Below are 17,952 nucleotides of genomic sequence, written 5' to 3' on the forward strand. Positions count from 1 at the left end.
CCCTTCACTGCCGCTTGCCCTTGAAGTGCACTTGCTGGCCATAGCTCTACACTTCTGGGGAACGCGTTCCCCATCTGGACATGGGTACCACTGAGCAGAACAAGCACTGTTTGGGGTTGGGGCATGTGTGTGGCCATGAACTCACAAGGGAAAGGTGAAGGACAGGTCGCAGAACATTGCTTCTTGATGGTTCTTTATTTCCTTCATTTAACTTTATTGCGGGGTCATTTGTTCCCCTTTGAAAAAGAAGAATCCAGTATTTGCCTCCCGGTTCAGCATAACATCTTTGTTTTACAATCCCTGGGAGGCCAGAAGAAAGCTGAGGCCACAGGTCACTGGTGGGTTCTAAAGTCAGGGAAAAATCACTGAGAAAATGTGCCTTTTATATGCTAATAATTGAACGCTGACAAATCTGGAGGGAGCTTCCTTATTCATCTTAAAATTGGATTGTATATGTTGAAAAGAGAGGTTCATGGATTCATGGTACCCCAGGATACTTCATTGTGGCTGGAAGAGCTGATGGACTTTGCTAAAGAGATTGGGTAAAATAGACCCAGGACTCCCTTTTAAAATAAATACCTCATGCAAATATACTGCTCTCTCTAGGGATTCCTTTTTGGCCCCAGGGGCCCTGTATTAGCTGTGGGCTCGGGGTGGGCAGCGCAGGCCCAACGGGACATTTCAGCCCCACAGGGAACACCACCAGCCAGTCAACTCAAGCCCAACTTTGTCAGATGATAGCGTGGTCAGGCCTTTCCTAGGACTCCTTGATTGATTGCTTCATTCATTCATTCAGCAGGATTTCCTGAGAGCCTACAGTCCGCCCAGCGCCGCGTCGGTGTCCGACATTGAGCGGTGAGCAAATCAGGCAAGGCCTGGGTTTTCCTGAAGCTCTGCGTGCCGGTGGGGGAGGAGAAAATACATTAACAACAGTCCCGGGCCAGCATTTGTGGAGCACCCGCTCTGTGCCAGGCAGTGTTCTAAGCGCTTTACACGAATTAACTCCTCTGACCCTGCGCACCGCCCCGAGGCAGGAGCCATTGTGATCCCGGCAGGTTGGAAGAAACTGAGGCCCAGGGGGGCGGTCCCACGTGGGCGTCGCGCGCCAAGCCGGGTCGCTCCAGGCCCGGGGGCGGATGGGCGGCGGGGGCCGCAGACCGGGCTGGACAGCGCGGGGACGGCCGCGCTCCCGCCCTCTGCCGGCGCCGGGCGGCCGCCCCACGTGACGGGAAGCGGCGGCGGCGGCGGGGCCGGGCCAGCCCAGGAGCGGCGGGCCGGGAGCGAGCGGCGGGCGGCGGGCGGCACGGGGCCCCAGGCCCCAGGGTCTGCGCGGGACGGCGGAGCCCGACGGGCGCTGCGCCGGTGAGTGCGGAGGGAGACGGCAGGGCCGGGCGCGGGGTGTGGCGGGGCGCGCGCGGAGCGGGGTGGGCTGGAGGGCAGGGGCCTTGCGGGGCGGAGGGGGGCAGCTAGGTGGTGCCTGGCGGGGGGGCGCGAGCCGGCAGAGGGGTGGTGTGTGTGTGTGTGTGTGTGTGTGTGTGTGCGCGCGCGCGCGCGCGTGTGCGGGGAGCAGGTGTGCAGGCTTGGGGGGCCGGGGGCTTGTTGGGGTGAGCAGGTGTGCACGTGCGTGTGGGCTGGGGCAGGTGTGCCCGAGCGTGGGGTCAACGGGTGTGGATGGTGTGGGGTGTGCGTGTGTTTGGGGTAGGGACAGATCGAAAAAGACCCAGTCCCGGTTTTGGGGTTGGCTTTCGGTTTTCCGAGGGGAGGAGCCCAGGACTCCACCCCGGCGCCCCAAGCCCCGCCACCCGGTGTAAGGAATGGTTTTTGTCGCTTTAATAGATGTTTTCCTGGAGCTCTTGGGATTTGAGAGTTCAAATTCCGGGTCACGTTCGGGCCTGAATTTTTGCCCCGCAGTGGGAGACTGGGCAGGGGTGTGTCGGGGAGGAGGGAAGAGACCACAGGTGCTGGAAGCTGCCATCCCTTTGGGAGTTTTCCTTTCCATTGCTGTCTGGAGGTGCAGGTTGAAGTTGGGTTCTCCGCCAGCCTCCTGTGCGTTATATGGGGACGACTTTCAAGACAGAAGCTGTGGTCTTCAGCTGTGTGCACCTGTCATTCCTTCTGTCCAGGGCCTGTTGGGTGACCCTGAGAAAGCCCCCCAGGCTAGTCGCCCTGGGGATTCAATCTGGCTGCTGGAAATGGGGGTTCCTACAGTGCTTTTTATTGCTAATGGACTGTGTTGGGCGCTGGGGTCAAAACGTGTCCCATCAGGATTTAATCCTGGACGAAGTACTTGTGGGTAGGCACCTGTCCATCCAGAGTGAGGGCAGGCGGCTGCCATTGTGTTTCTAGTGACACATTAAGACACTGACAGAAGTGGGTGAGGAGGGTCCTAGGGCAGTGTGAGCTGGCCAACCCCGAGTCAGAACCAGAATAGAGGTCGTGGAGGGGCCTGCCAGTGCCCCCTGCTCCCTCCTGGTGGACTTGCTTCTCTCTGCTGCTCAGCTGGAAGCTCCCAGAGCTGGGGTCAGATAGGAAGGAACTTCTGGCTGGCTGCTTCCTTTGCTTTTTTCCTTCCATTTCTGCTAGCCGGGCAGATTCAGCAGTCATTGAAGTGGCCTCTTTGATGTGTGGCACCAGGAAGAGTACTGACCAGAATCCCCTGGAACTTGTCTACAACTAGCCTTCCCCGGCTCTAGTTCCTCTCTGAAATGGGGACAGAGCTGCTCCATGATGGTAATGAGTATGGAGCTGCCGCTGGGAGCTGCCGCTGCCCTGCGCCTGCCGCTTCCTAACTGTGAGCCTTGGACAATTTACTGGATGTTCTGCGTCTCGATTTCGTCAATCAAAATGGTGGTAATATTGGAAAGCTTGCATGCGTTCTGACAAGAAAATGTGCGTTTGGCACAGGGCCTGGCACTTAGTAGGTGCTCGATAAATTATTAAGAAATATAAATAAGGATCTGGAGCTGTAGGTCTCTCAGCTCTGAAAAGCAGTGGTTTTATGCTCTAAGAAATTGTCAACCCAATGAGTATTGTACTCCGGGTTAGGCTCCTTGTGGGTTCTGAATTCCCAGTTTTGCTGTACACATCACAGGATATGTTTTTTTTTTTATTTTTTATTTTTTTTTCAACGTTTATTTATTTTTGGGACAGAGAGAGACAGAGCATGAACGGGCGAGGGGCAGAGAGAGAGGGAGACACAGAATCGGAAACAGGCTCCAGGCTCTGAGCCATCAGCCCAGAGCCTGACACGGGGCTCGAACTCCCGGACCGCGAGATCGTGACCTGGCTGAAGTCAGACGCTTAACCGACTGCGCCACCCAGGCGCCCCTCACAGGATATGTTTTACAAAGAAATCGGATGAGAGGTGTGCCCCTCGCCTTCGAGTCATCTGCCTTTCCTCCTCTACTCATGACCATGAATGGCAGCCCTGTGGTCTGACAGTCGGCGGGGATCTTGTCCAACCACCACGAGCTCCTGGGCTGCTTCAGCCTCACCTGACCCCCCAGCCACAGCAGCTTGTAACAGGGCATCTTCCTCTAGTTGACAAGTTTTAAAAGCACAGAGCTCACTATTCTAAAAATGCTACATTTTCTAGGCCTGATTCACGGCTAGCATTTGTAGTCAGGGAGAAAGAAAAAAAAAAGTAGTTACTATGGCTTCTTCACGCTAATATTAAACATTTGTGATCCTTTAAGAAAACTTGAGCGAATTTTCCTTATTGGCTTAAGCATCTTCAACTTGGTCTGAATCCAGTCCTCATTAGAAATACATTAAAGTAATCATTGGTGGTGGCCAGGTGTTTGGATACTGCTGGAATAATTTGGCCGGGACTTTACAACTCATCTCCTCTGTGGCAAACCTGACCCGTTTTTCTTTATTAAAAAACGCGTGGCTACTAAATGAATGTAGAAGTAACGAGTTAATTTGGGGCTGCCCCAGACGAGCTTGGGTGCTTCGTGCAAAAGAACAGGCACACTCATTGAGCATTTTGTGAAATCTTGCAGAATTGAGAGCAAGATCTAGTCTCGATAGTCCAGCACTGTTGAGTAAATTGAAGACTCAGGAAAATAAGGTATGTGAAAGAGACCAATTGCCTAGCTTCCAGCAGGTGCTTGGTAATTCTTTATGGCTGTTTAAAGGTATGAGGAAGTGCTCTAAAGGAGATGCCCTTGAGACCCATACTCCCACTCTGGTCCTCTTCCCCCCACCTTCCCCTCCCAAATCCCTTCAGTTATAACTGTTGATAGTAGGACGTATACGTGTATACGTATATATACACACACCATGTGTATGCACAATGGTGTGTGTGTGTAACTGCATACGTAGATACCTATATGTTTGTAGTATATATATACGTATGACGTCTATATAGCATATATGTGCATATAGGGCGTGTGGGTGTATGTGGTATATATAAGTAGTTATGTATATATATATATACTTTTGTATGTTACGTTTACACGTATCTAAATAATTTTGATTAGTGTTGCCAAGGAAAAGGATACCAACTATGAATAGTTACATATAGGTATGTGCCAGGATAATATCAAGGTGACAAGTTAGATGTTAGACCTTAGCTGTGTTTTTTGTTTTTTTGTTTGTTTCTCCTTTTGTCAGGTACACTTCTGGGTCACTGGAGCAGGTTTACTGTGCTATAGCTAGTCTTACGCTATCTCTGTCACACGAGTGCAAAGATAACATGAAATGGTTGTCAGGTAGTGTCCTAACCTATAGCAGGAAACATTGTGGCACAAGTCAGTAAATTTGCTGTTGATTCCTGGCAGATTTCACGTTTGAGTCATTCAGCAGATGGCCATGAGAACTTGGTGAAGAATTCAGGGGCCAGCATGGGGTGCCGTTGCAGAAGAACAATTTACGTCACACGAACACATACCCTGTTTTGATAAGATGACTAGGTTAGTGGAGAAGAGTGTAAAGATATCATATCTGTGTCTGAAATGTAGCAAGGCAGTGCTGAGACTGAACCCCATTTGGTAGGAGTCAGTTATTTGTGACAAAAGTTGTTTAGGGGGCCGTAGAGCAGGTGCCCGTCCTCAGTCCAGACGTGGAGCAGTCATTACCCCTGGGCAGGCTGTGTGCACGGTGCTTCCGGGTGTGGGCTCTTGAGTCAAGCTGCCTGGGTTGGAATCAGCTCTCCATGGTCGTTTAACCTTTCTAAGCCTGTTTGCTCTCCTGCAGAATGGAATAACGATAGTACTTGCCTGTAGGCTCCTTGTGAGTATGGAGATAGCACTTGATACAGAGTCTGGCACCCAGTGCGCATTCTGGAAGTCTTCTCTCCCCTACAGTACTCGCCTACAGTACTGTTACTAATACCCTTCCTCCAGAGGAGCTTGAGAATAGTACAGAGTAAGTATGTAGTCCAGTCCAAATTCCTATTTTTACAAGGACGCATTGGGCCCAGAGGTTTTAAGATCGTCAACAGGTGCCCAAGCCATGAGAGCTCAGGATCCCCAGATTAACACTGAGAATGCCTGCCTTGGATCAGGCTTGCCTTACCACTGTTCGCTGGGTTAGCCCTAGAGTCTCAGTTCTTACAGAGGGCATTGGAAGGTTACATTTCTGCTCTTTTCCAGCTCTGCTGACCCAAAGCCCTACTGTTCTCTATCAGAGTCCTTCGCCTGCCTGCTTCTCCTGAAGCTCGTAGGATATCAGATTTTGGACCCAGTGGGAATCAGCTCACATTTACCCCAGTTCTGAACTTGTCTATGGGAAGAAGTACTTCAAATGAGCAAAAGTCCAAAACTCTCCTTTTTGAAATGTATTCTCAGGACAAGACCAAACCAAACCAAAACAAAACTTAATTTGTAGGTATTATTCCATACCTGTCATTTTAAGCTAGGACACCAAACTTGAGAAAAATCGTTTCCAAAAGTAACTCCATAAAACAACTGGTAAAATCGCCCCAGTAGCCTGAGGCACGCGGGGCATTCTGCTGGAGTGCTGGCCATTGTGTGCTCCTTTTGGTCCTGTTTGGTTACAGACACTCAAGAGCATTCTGAGCGTCTCCTTTCCTGCTAGAAAAAGGACATTCTTGGAGGTCTCTCATTCTCTGTTAGATTAAGGCAAGATAATAAACCAATAAACTGGGATTACATTTGTCTTTTCAACTTCCTGTTTTGAAGGTGACTCTGGGCTTACTGAAGAGTGAGAAAATAGTACAGATCTCACATGCACCCTTCCCCAACTTCCACTTTTGTTAACACCTTGTGTGATCATGGTACAGTGATCAAAACTGGTATGTTAACATCAGTGCTATTAACCAAACTACACGCTCTACTTATGTTCAGTTTTTCCCCTGACATCTGTTTTCTGTTCCATGGTCCTGCTTCTGATCCCATTTCCCCACATTGCATTTAGTTGTCATGTCTCCTTGGTCTCAGTCTTCATTTTTTATGACCTTAACACTCTCAAAGTGTCAGGGATTTTGTAGACTGTCCCTCAGTGTGGGCTTGTTGGTGTTGTCTCACGCTTAGGTTGCAGTGATAGATGTTTGTGTAGAATACCACAGTGGTGACGTGCCTCAATTACATTTTGACTTAATGTTGGGATGCACTCCATGTTTCCACCTCCCACCCCCGAAACAGCAGGAGAAACTATGCTGAAACTTTACTGGATCCCTCACACTCTGCCCAGGCTCCAGTACACGATTCCCCTTGCCCATGTCCCTTGTGAGCCAGGACAGAAATGTCTTCTTTGTCCCCATCGTGCCTCTCTTGCTTCTACATGTACAGTCCCCTGATTACCCTGTTATATTCCTTGAGGATTTTGGGGAGATTGTCAGAGGAGCCAATTTGCAGTTTAAAAAACAAAAATGTCAAGATTTCTTTTCATTAAAAAATTGTTGTACGTAAGCAATGAATCATGGGAATCTATTCCTGAAGCCGAGAGCCCACTGTATACACTGTCTGTTAGCTAACTTGACAATAAATTATATTAAAAAAATAAAAAATAAGTAAATAAAGTCATTGTCAAGGAGCCTTCGAGCCCTATCAAAGCTCATCTGACTCTAGAGTGGTCGGTCAGTAAGATAAGTCATATATTTTTCTTGATCTCAATTGTAGTTAGAGTCAATTTATATCCCAAGAAGAATGCTGATTGGCCCACAAGGCTACCAAAATTCATCTTTCAGGTGTGAACTAAAGTTTGGAGACACCGGTGTGTTTTAATTGAACGTCTTACGTCTGCGGACTAAAGGCGATTGTCAGTGCCCATAGGAATTGGGGGTGTTTAGCACTTTATTTTTAGTGGGGGACTTCAATTAACATTTTATTTTGCCAGTTCAGCACTAAGAAAGCATCTGAAGGTAGCTTGCAGTGGAAGAACTTTGGCTAGCAAGATTTGCCTTTTCCCACCCAAGAGAGACTTTTTCAGTCTGTGACTTGGCTGTTCATTCGTTCAGGAACATAACATAGGAAATAGACGTTTCCAGGCCAGAGGAGAAGTGAGTGTCCATTCCCACCTACCTGCTCTGCCTGATGGCCACGATGAGTGTGGGGTGGGAGGGAGGAGGATGGGCGGGTCAGGGTTGGTGTTCAGTGCCACCAGGTACAGAGACAGAGGCTGGACACTGAACAGCAGGTCCCAAGCCACTGCCCACACTTTCTGCTTTAGGTAGCAAGCTGACCCGAGTGGGGCTGGCACCAGCACGTGCCCTCCACCCACCCGAGTCCGTCTCTTAATGTTTCTGGCTGGCCCAGTCCAGGCATCAGGTCAGCCTCCATGGCTGGGACCAAGAAAATGGGCCTCTGCACTGGCTTCTAACTTTTCCCACCTGAAATATCCCTCGGGACCAGCCTGAAACATCACAGGAGTCAGGCAGAGTGTTTTGCTGTGTTGCAGAGCACTCCCTTCTGGACCCTTCCTCCCCTCCACGATGCTGTGCTGTCAGCTCTGCCCTCTGCACTTCCACTGTCTCTCCTGATCACAGGGGACCAACGTCATGACCCGTTGACATGGAGCTGAAAACAGCTGATGAAGCCTGGAAGGCTCTGTGTTCCCTCCCACCCCCTCTCCAAGAGTGTGAGAATGGATGATGGCTTTGCTTACTCCCTTCTAGGTTTGGTTTTTAGAGCTGATTTTTTTTTTTATTTTTCGCAGATTTTCCCCCTGTAACAGGTATTGGCTATAGCCTATGGCTTCACAGTTTTAATAAGTATGTTTACCTAGGATGAGTGAGAAATTTCTTAAGAAACCTTCCCCCCCCCCCCCGTAAAAGGAAAGACCTTTATTAAAATGGCAAAATACAGACTTTTTATAAGTTCTTGTTTTTTATAGAAATACTGCAAATCACAGGGATATTCAGGAAAGCAGGTACACTTCGACCTGATGCCTGAATTCCTGTGGTCAGCCAGTGAAGGGCTGCGGGTAAGTCTGCAGTCCCCCCGTGCACATGTCCGACACCAACTTGACCTCTGTATTACTTCTTTGAATGTGTGCAAATGACTAGATTTGGCCAATGGGAATGAGGCAGTGTTTTCCACTTTACGGATTATTATGTTGTTAAATTCAAACAAACCATTGTAGTTAATGATAACTATTTTCTGACTAATGGTTTCAGTCCCTTGGAAAGGTACCCAGAGAGTAGTTTGGGCTCAGGATCCCTCTTCACAACTGGTTGGTTCATAGAGCACCTTGGACACTCGCAGCAGCTAGCGGACTCAAGAATTCAGAACCGAATGTAGCTACATAATAATAAAACAAGAGACTAATGTGGATAATATGAAGAGGTTAATAGCTATAACTTTATACATAAGAGCGGAAAGGTTGGCTGGAGTTGGATTTTTAAGGGCTGCTTATCTTATGCTGAGTTTGGAGTTCATGTTTTAGGCAGTGGTATACTCTGTGAAGTGTTTTAAGGACAGTATAGTGATGTTTTAGGCATGAGATCCACGTCCCTGCCCTTCCTCATGTATGACGTCAGACCTGCCCTGACTTCGGCCCAAACATAAGCATGACCGCTGGATCTCTTTTCACTCATGATGGACCATCAGACACTCAAAAGAAATTAATATGAATTGAGAAAAATAGCAAATCTGAGTTTAGGTAGAGTGTCCTTTTTAAAATGTAGAGGAAGAATTAATCCTTAGCTTGTTCATAGGAAAGCATCTCCTGTTAAAAGGCTGTCATACACGTTGGTGAGTTTTTGAGTTTTTACCCTCTAAAGTGATGACTCCTTGGGGCACATTTAGCTGCACTCAAGAGTTTGCTTCGTTTTCAAGTGTGGACGTCACCCTCCAATGTGAGTTTTTTTTTTTTTTTTGTAGATGCACAGCATACCGTCACCACCTTAAGGCTGCACTCCTGTTCTGTGCACATTCTGTGACTGGAGATAACAGAGCGTCATTCTTTTGGATCAAGAATAATAATTACTGGAAAAGATCTGATCTTAGCAAGTGTCCCTTTGTCATGGCCTTCTTGTGGCAGAATGTATTTCCTTCTTTCTTTCTGTCAGGGGTCTCTATATGTGTTTTGTTTTGTTTTGTTTTTTAATCTTGTAATGTGGGACCTACAAGCCACTCTCTACATCTAGATGATCTGCTTCAAACCTGGCTTTTATTCCATGCTTATTCTTTCTGTTTGACTTTTTAAAACGAGGCCTGGCCTTGGTGAGACTTAGTGCAGAGAAAAAGAAAAGGGGAATGAGGCAGTTAGTAATACCAGTCTTCAACCAGTTGAAAAATAAGAGTGGAGTTACAGTTGACCCTTGAAAAGCACAGGTTTGAACTACACAGTTCCACTTATGCTCAGATGGTTTCCCACAAATACAGTGCCGTAGTGTAAATGTATTTCGTCTTCCTTATGATTTTCTTAGTAACATTTTCTTTTCTCTAGCCTACTTGATTGTAAGAGTCCAGTATATAACACATATACCATACAAAATATGTGTTCATCCGCTGAGTGTGTTATCTGTAAGCCTTCCTTCCAGTCACCAGTAGGCTGCTAGTAATTCAGTTTTGTGGGGAGTCAAAAGTTCCACATGGATTTTGGGTTGTGCTGGCGCGGGGGGAGGGTAGCACCTGGGTTATTCAAGCGTCAGCTGTACTTGTATGAAAACTGAGGCTAGGGAGAGGTCCAGAAGGTAAGAGGCTGGCCTCTTGGAAGCTGGGACCCCAGAAGGTGCAAATACCAACCCTGTCCAGGGCATTTACCTTCTTGGGCTTTCCGTCACATGTTAGTATTTTCCTCTGCCTTCTAAGAATCCAGGGGGATTTGTGGAAAATACCTGATAGGTTGCCCTCGATTGAACTTTGTAAATATGGGTACAGTAAAGCACTGGGTTTAGATGAACTGAGAAACTGTAAGTAAACCACTTACATCTGTGATAAATGTTTTCATTGGTGCCATTTTAAACAAGGAACATGCATGCTGTGAATCTTACCGAATTTATTAAGCTGAGGTTCTGTATCTATTTCCACAGTAAGCTGGTTTGAGGCAATCAGAATTTTAGTGTGTGTGTGTGTGTGTGTGTGTATACACATGTAATTTAATTACTATTTAATAACCTTAAAGAAATAGTTACAGTCTGGATTAAGATATAGGGAGTAATAATAAAAGCAACCTCAGCGTAAGAAACAGAACATCGTTAATACCTTTGAAACCCAGCCTATCCTTATTTTCCATGCAGCCTCCCTAGATTTGTGTTTATCATTCCCTTACGTTGCTTTATAGTCTGACTATGTAGGGCTGAGACCCTAAACATTTTATTAGATGGATGGTCAGGTTTTTGAGTCATACAGAGCCTTGTCTATCATTCAGTGTAGAGTGTTCGGCGACTTGCCCTTGAGCTTGAGATCGATGTCTGTGGATAGCTGCACCTCTGGCTGTCCAGCTGTTGAGTATTCCACCCTGTCCAGGGAATGTGAGTAGTTCCCAGCTTCCCTCTCAAAGAAGATTGCAGCCAATGTTCTTGCTTATGGTGTGGTAAACATAAATTCTGTAGGGCATATGCCTAAAAGTAGAGTCCCCGGCTTACTCCCGATGTCAAGGGCTTCTGCATAATGCCAGAATGGTCTTGCCAGTTTAGAAGCTTCCACCAGCCACGTAGAGAGTGATTGCTCCGTGTTCTTGCAAGCAGCTGCTGTCATCGGATATCAAATATTCTGTCAGTTTCATGGGTATAAAATGAAGTCTCATGGTAGTTATAATTTGCAACTCCAGATGATGAATCGGTTGAGCATTCTTTCATGTCTGTTGACCATGTTTCCTCTTCTCTGAGACGCTTGTTCACGTGTCTTGCCCACTCGTCTATGAGATTGCTGTTACTTTCTTTCTGTAGGAGTTCCCTGTATCATCCAGGGATCTTTTATTGTCAGATATGTGACATCAGGGTCTTTTCCCATCTTAATTCCTCACTTTGTTTGGGGTGTCTTTTGAAGAACACAGGTTTTACATTTTAATGCGAACAAACTTTTTTCCTGGGGTTTCTGCTTTTTTTTAGATCTTTTTAAAAAAATATTTATTTATTATTATTATTTTTTTTGAGAGAGAGAGAGAGAGAGAGAGAGAGACAGAGTATGAGCAGGGGAGGGGCAGAGAGAGAGGGAGACCCAGAATCTGAAGCAGGCTCCAGGCTCTGAGCTGTCAGCACAGAGCCTGACGCGGGGCTTGAAATCAACGAACTGTGAGATCATGACCTGAGTGGAAGTCAGTCGCTTAACTGACTGAGCAGCCCATCCGCCCCTTTTTAGATCTTATTTTAGAAATTCTTCCCTACCCCAAGATCAGAAACATATTGTTTTCCATATTTACCTCTCAAAGTTTTAAAGATCTATACCTAAGTATCTTAATCCATCTGGAATAATTTCAATACATGGTATACGATAGGAATCTAGTTGTTGTTTTTTTTTTTTCCCTTCTTTGTGGATATCCAGCTATCCTGCACTGATCACTGAACACGTCTAGACTCTATATACACCCCATGATATACAGTGCCTCTCTTGTCATAGTTCATGGTTCCGTATGCACACGTATGCGCACGTCAGTTTCTGGCACCCAGACTTGTTCTCTTAGGCTTGCCTCATACCAGTACCCTGTTATCTTAATAGCCATAGCTTTACATTACATTTTGTCTGTTGAGTCAGGTCTCCTTACTTATCTTTTCCAGAAGTGTCTTGCTTTTTTTTGCCCTTCCTCTGCCATATGAATTTTATAATCTGCTTTTTGAGTTACACACACACACACACACACACACACACACACATGTGAGAATTTTTACTGGAATTGCATACACAGACCCTAAGTGTACAGCTCAGTGAATTTTAACAAATGTATATACCTGTGTAACCGATGCCCCAGACAACATCTTGAGTATTTCTGTCACCCCGGAAAGTTTCCTTGTGTCCCTTTCCATCTGGTCACCCCTTTCTCTCCAAGGTAAACACTGTTCTGATTTCTGTCGCTAGAGATGAGTTTTGCCTACTTTTGAACTTCATATAAATGAAAACATACGGTATGTGTATACTTTTTTGTTTCATTTGTGTTGTTACCTAGCAGTTGTTTATTCCTTTTTACTTCCAAGTTGTGTGAACACCCCACATAGAAATGGGTACAAATGGGTGAAACTGAGTTGTTTCCTGTTTGGTGCTATTATGAATAAAGCTACTACGCACATTCTCATAAAAGTCTTTTTGCAGATACTGATAGATACTCAAGAGAACTGGAAACCTTCAGAGTAATATTGTGGAATAACAGGATAAATGCATGTTTAACTTTATAAAAAACTCACCAGATTTCAACGTGATGGCACCATTTTGTTTGTTTGTTTTTTAATTGAAGTATATTGACACACAATATTATATTAGTTTTAGGTGTGCAACATAATGATTTCACAATTCTGTAATTCGGTACATTACTCAGTGCTCACCATGACAAGTGTGGTCACCATCTGTCACCATGCAACGTTATTACAATATTATTGGCTGTATTCCCTATGCTGTACTTTTTCATCCCTTGACTAATGTATTTTGTAAATGGAAGTTTGTGCCTCTTAATCCTCATCACCTTTTTCACCCATCCCCCCAATCCCCTTCCCTCTAGCAACCACCAGTTTGTTTCACGGTTCTGTCTCTGTGTTTTGTGTTTTGGGAAGGGTTGCTTTTGTTCTCTGGTTCCACATGTAAGTGAAATCACATGGTATTCGTCTTTCTCTGTCTGGCTTATTTCACTAAGCATAATACCCTCTAGGTCTGTCCATGTTGTCACAAATGGCAAGATATCATTTCTTACAGCTGACTAATAATATTCCATTACATATTATATATAATATATATAAAGGACATTTCTAAAATTTTAGTAATTCTAATAGATTTGTGAGTTTCCATGTAAACAATGATAGCATCTATAAATATTTATAGTGTTGTGTCTTTGTTTTCAGTTTTTTACAATTGTTCCTTTTTAACTGGCAAAGACGCCATGCACAGTGTTGAGTAGAGATGGTGCATTAGTCTGCTGGGCCTGTCGTAACCAAGGACCATAGACTGGGTGGCTTAAACAACATACATTAGGGGCACCTGAGTGGCTCAGTTGGTTGAGTGTCCGACTTCGCATCAGGTCATGATCTCACAGTTTGTGGGTTCGAGCCCCACATCGGGCTCCGTGCCGACAGCTCACAGCCTGGAGCCTGCTTCGGATTCTGTGTCTCCCTCTCTGTCCCTCCCCTGCTCACACTTTGTCTCTCTCTCTCTGTCAAAAATAAATAAACATTAAAAAAAAATTTAAAAAAATAAACAACATACATTTATTGCCTCACAGTTCTGGAAGGTAGAAAAGTCTAGGTCCGGGTGTCTGAGGGCTCTGAGAGACACTATGCTGCAGGCCCTTTCGCCTGTTTCTGGTAGCTCCAGGCGTTCCTGGGCTTATACGTGGCCACCTTCTCCCTGTGTTTTCACGTGTCTTTCCGCTATGTGTGTCCGTTTTGCGTCCGGATTTCCTGTGTATAATGACACCTGTCACATTGTATTAGGGCTCCCCCTAATGACCTCATCTTAACTTGATCATCTGCAAGGACCCTGTTTCCACATAAGGTCCTGTTTGCAAGTAATGGGAGTTAGGACTTTAACATATTTGGGGGGATGTAATCTACCCCAAACAGATGGTAATAGTCTTGTTCCTTGTTCTATGCTTTTTGCCTTTATTTTGGAAATGTGAATTAAACCAACAAATTTTATTACCTTAAGCCAATATCACATGCCATCTTATTCATACTGTGTGTCTGTGTATTCGGTGTGCTAATATTTAATACTTTAGCATGTTGATTTATAAGTGAGAAGGATTAGGATTTTCTTTCTTCCCACGTCCTTATCTGGTTTGGATATTACAGTTCTACTTTATACTGGCTTATAAAATGAAGTGGGATATGTGCCCCCTCCACCCCCCCCTTTTTTAATTCTCCAGAAGATTTATTATTTAACATTGGTATTATCTGATTCCTAAATGTTGGGTAGAACTTGCTAAGAGAGCCATATGGACATGGTGCTTGCTTTATGGGACAGACAGTGTCCATGAAAGCAGAACGTAGCCGGTACTCTTGCATTGCATATAAACTCATCCGAATCAGCTCTCCTGGGCTTCCAGAAGCCTGTCTAACTGTTGTCACAGGTCTTAAGTCAAAAACACGGAAAACATTTCTGAGGCTTATGAGTCTCTGCTGCCCAGCTCGGTATGTAGCAGAAAGAATGGGATTGTCACTTTTGAGCTGAGGTTTAAGAAGCCTAAGGAATCCGAGGCAAGATGCTAAAGCAGGAAGGCCCTTCACCAGTGGCTACAGTCATGAGCTAAAAGACAATTTTCTGTGTACACCTGCACAAGAAAATTAGTATTTTTCCACTAGTGTTTATAAGGATGCTCGCTTGGATTCTGATGTCACCTGTGGCGTGTGTATGCCCTCAGTTTGGTGGAAAGTCATTGCTAATGTTTTAATTTTGTTCATTTGGTCATTACATATTGCTGTGCACTGTTACATGCTTCTTTTCCTCGTCCTTCTTCCTTAATAAGATGGGGATACTCCTGGAAAATGGAAGAGTGCCTTTTTGCTGTTGTTGTACACTGAGAAGTGTTTGTTGCATATATAATGGTATCTGTATTTAAACTGTTGCCCGTGAATGTACTAATACTTTTAAGTCTCTTTCCCTCACCAGGTCTGTACTGTGCGGTTTTGAAAAATATATTAAAAAGTTGATCTTTCGGGGTGCCTAGATGGCTCAGTTGGTTAAGCGTCCGACTTCGGCTCAGGTCCTGATCTCACGGTCCGTGAGTCCGAGTCCTGCTTCAGGCCCTGTGCTGACAGCTCAGAGCCTGGAGCCTGCTTCGGATTCTGTGTCTCCCTCTCTCTGCTCCTCCCCTGCTTGTTCTCTCTCTCTCTCTCTCTCTCTCTCTCTCTCAAAAAATAAATAAACCTTAAAAAAAAAAGTTGATCTTTCAATTAATAACCATTCCTTTAAGGTGACATTCTGTCAGAAAGTTGAAATTTCAAGTCCGTGTGAGATCACATAATAAAGTGTGAATTAAAATCTCTCTGACTTCAACCCCAGCAAGTTGGACTTAATGATAATAAGGAGAAGCATGGCCTATAGTTTATGTTTTCATGATTTCTATTTTAAGTGAGTTTATCCTGTGAGCTAGAGCATGGAGAAAACTTCCCTGCTGCATAAAGGAATAAACCACTTGTAAGTATTAGCATGTTACTTTCTCAGCTTTCAGTAAACCCCCATGTGATTCTGTTTCAGCAGCTGTGAAGTTCATAATACAGTGTGGCTGATAATCAGGAAGCTGTGCATTGGTTCTCCAGGACTTATTTATCCCCTAGTTCCAGGTTTGTGCCCTAAACAACGTCTCCCCAGTTCCCCCACCCCCAGCGTCTGCTAAGAACCATTTAACTCTCTGTTTATGAGTTTGGCTTTTTTAGATTCCACATACAAGTGAGATTGTGCAGTATTTGTCTTTCTCTTTCTGAGTGATCTCACTTAGCGTGATGCCCTCTAGATCCAACCGTGTTGTTACAAATGGCAGGATTGCTTTCTTTTTCATGGATGAATAATATTCCATTGTATATACATACACCACACTTTCTTTGTCCATTCCTCAGTTGAAAGATTTTCCTGGCCTGTGAGGGGTAAGTCCCAAATCCCTGGATAGCCTAATGGGGTTCCTTTGAAGGTTACAGTGCTTTTTCCCCTGGCTGCTTTTAGAGTTCTTCCTTTCGTCCTTAAGTTTTGACAGTTTCATTTGTAATGTGTCTTTTTGTATTGAGATAATAGGGTGATCTGTTTGCTTTGTGACGTTGGATGTCCCAATCTCTCCCCAGGCTTGGGAAATCCTCAGCTATTATTTCTTTAAATAATTTTGTGCTCCTTCTTCTCTCTCCTTCTGAAACTCCAGGTTTTCCAGTATTTGTTCTTTTGAAGGAATCCTATTGATCGCTTAGGCTTTCTTCACTCTTCATTCTCTCCTCTTTGTCCTCCCCTAACTGGGTTGTTTGAGAATCCTCACCCTCTAGCCCACGTTTTCTGGCCTCCGTCCTCCTTACTGCAGATGCTCTGTTGCATTTTTCTTTTTAGAGAGAGAGAAAGCACATGGTCAAGTGGGGGAGAGGGCAGAGGGAGAAAGAGAGAATCTTAAGCAGCGTCCACGCTCAGCTCAGAGCCAGTTGCAGGGCTTAATCCTACAACCCTGGGATCATGACCTGAGCCGAGAGTCAGATGCTCAACCGACTGAACCACCCAGGCACACCGCCCCCCGCCCACCCATTGCATTTTTCATTTTACTCACCGAGCTCTTCAGCAGCAGAATTTCTGTTGGGTTCTTTTTTAATGATTTCCAACACCCACCAAGGGGCCTTTGTGCATGGACGTGTAATTTGTTACTGAAAAAAGGGGGCTAAAAGGAGGAACATCTTAGCCACCATGATGCTGACATCAGTCTCCCGCTTCTTAGAAACTACATTTAATGTTTTTTAAAGGCCTGTTGTAGGGAACTTTAGCAAGACTTGAGGAGCTGTAGTTACCAGGTAGTGAAACACTATTGCATTTCTTCAATACTGTAAAACCGTGACTTTTTAATAAACCAGATGCTTTTCTTACAGCTCTGCCTCTCCCCTGCCTCCTTCTCTGCCCACCCAGTAGTTAGACTAAATATGAGGTGTGTGTTTGTTTTCCTGTATTCTTCACCGCAGATGTGTTTAGTTTATCCCTTGTGCGAAGTGAAGACAGGCTAGAATTATGTATGGACACTACACCTTTAAAGAGTTACATCGAGGAAGTTGCTTCTGAGTGCCCGAGGCCTGTTTCCCATTCCTTCTGCAAAGGGAAAGGTACAATTCACAGTTTAAACAGTACAATCGCTCTATCTTGCCATTTTATTTATTTATTTATTTATTTATTTATTTATTTCTATGTTTACTTTTGAGAGATAGAGACAGTGTGGGAGCGGGGGAGGGGCAGAGAGTAAGGGAGACACAGAATCCAAAGCAAGCGCCAGGCTCCGAGCTCTCAGCACAGAACCCAACACGAGGCTTGAACCCGCGAACCGTGAGATCGCGACCTGAGCCGAAGTGGGGCGCTTAACCTGCTGAGCCCCCCAGGCGCCCGTATCTTGCCATTTTAAAGGGTAGTCTTTATTAATGAATCAGTGAAGGCAGAAGTGTTCCATAATACTTAGCTTTCACAGACTTACCATTCATTGGTGTTGAAATGGAAAAAAAAAATTATCGCCTGGGTTTAGTTTCGTGGTTCTTTTCGGTCACGACAAATGGATGGTAGTGTTAAAAAAACTGTTGGTGTCAGAGACTGAAGCCTACTTTTCCCTCAACCCTGGACTGTCCCTGGGACCCTGTGAGTTCCCTCAGCCCCAGAGAGACGGACACGATTCCTTCTCTGTGGTGCCTTCTGAGCTTCGTGCTTTACTTTCTTGCCTCTTTTCCATAGTCTCTGTGAG

The 17,952-nt window shown here is 45.3% G+C and overlaps 1 protein-coding gene across 1 annotated transcript in view; it reads left to right on the forward strand.

Moving 5' to 3' along the window:
• The first annotated feature begins 1,299 nt into the window (after positions 1–1,299).
• Positions 1,300–17,952, forward strand: part of TGFBRAP1 (transforming growth factor beta receptor associated protein 1) — a 61,989-nt gene continuing 45,336 nt past the window's right edge. The window contains exon 1 of the mRNA XM_030310308.1: positions 1,300–1,362. The gene's annotated coding sequence lies outside the window, so the exon portion shown is untranslated. The remainder of the gene's footprint in view (positions 1,363–17,952) is intronic.

This window comes from Lynx canadensis, chromosome A3 (assembly GCF_007474595.2).
Source record: "Lynx canadensis isolate LIC74 chromosome A3, mLynCan4.pri.v2, whole genome shotgun sequence".
Lineage (NCBI taxonomy): Eukaryota > Metazoa > Chordata > Mammalia > Carnivora > Felidae > Lynx > Lynx canadensis.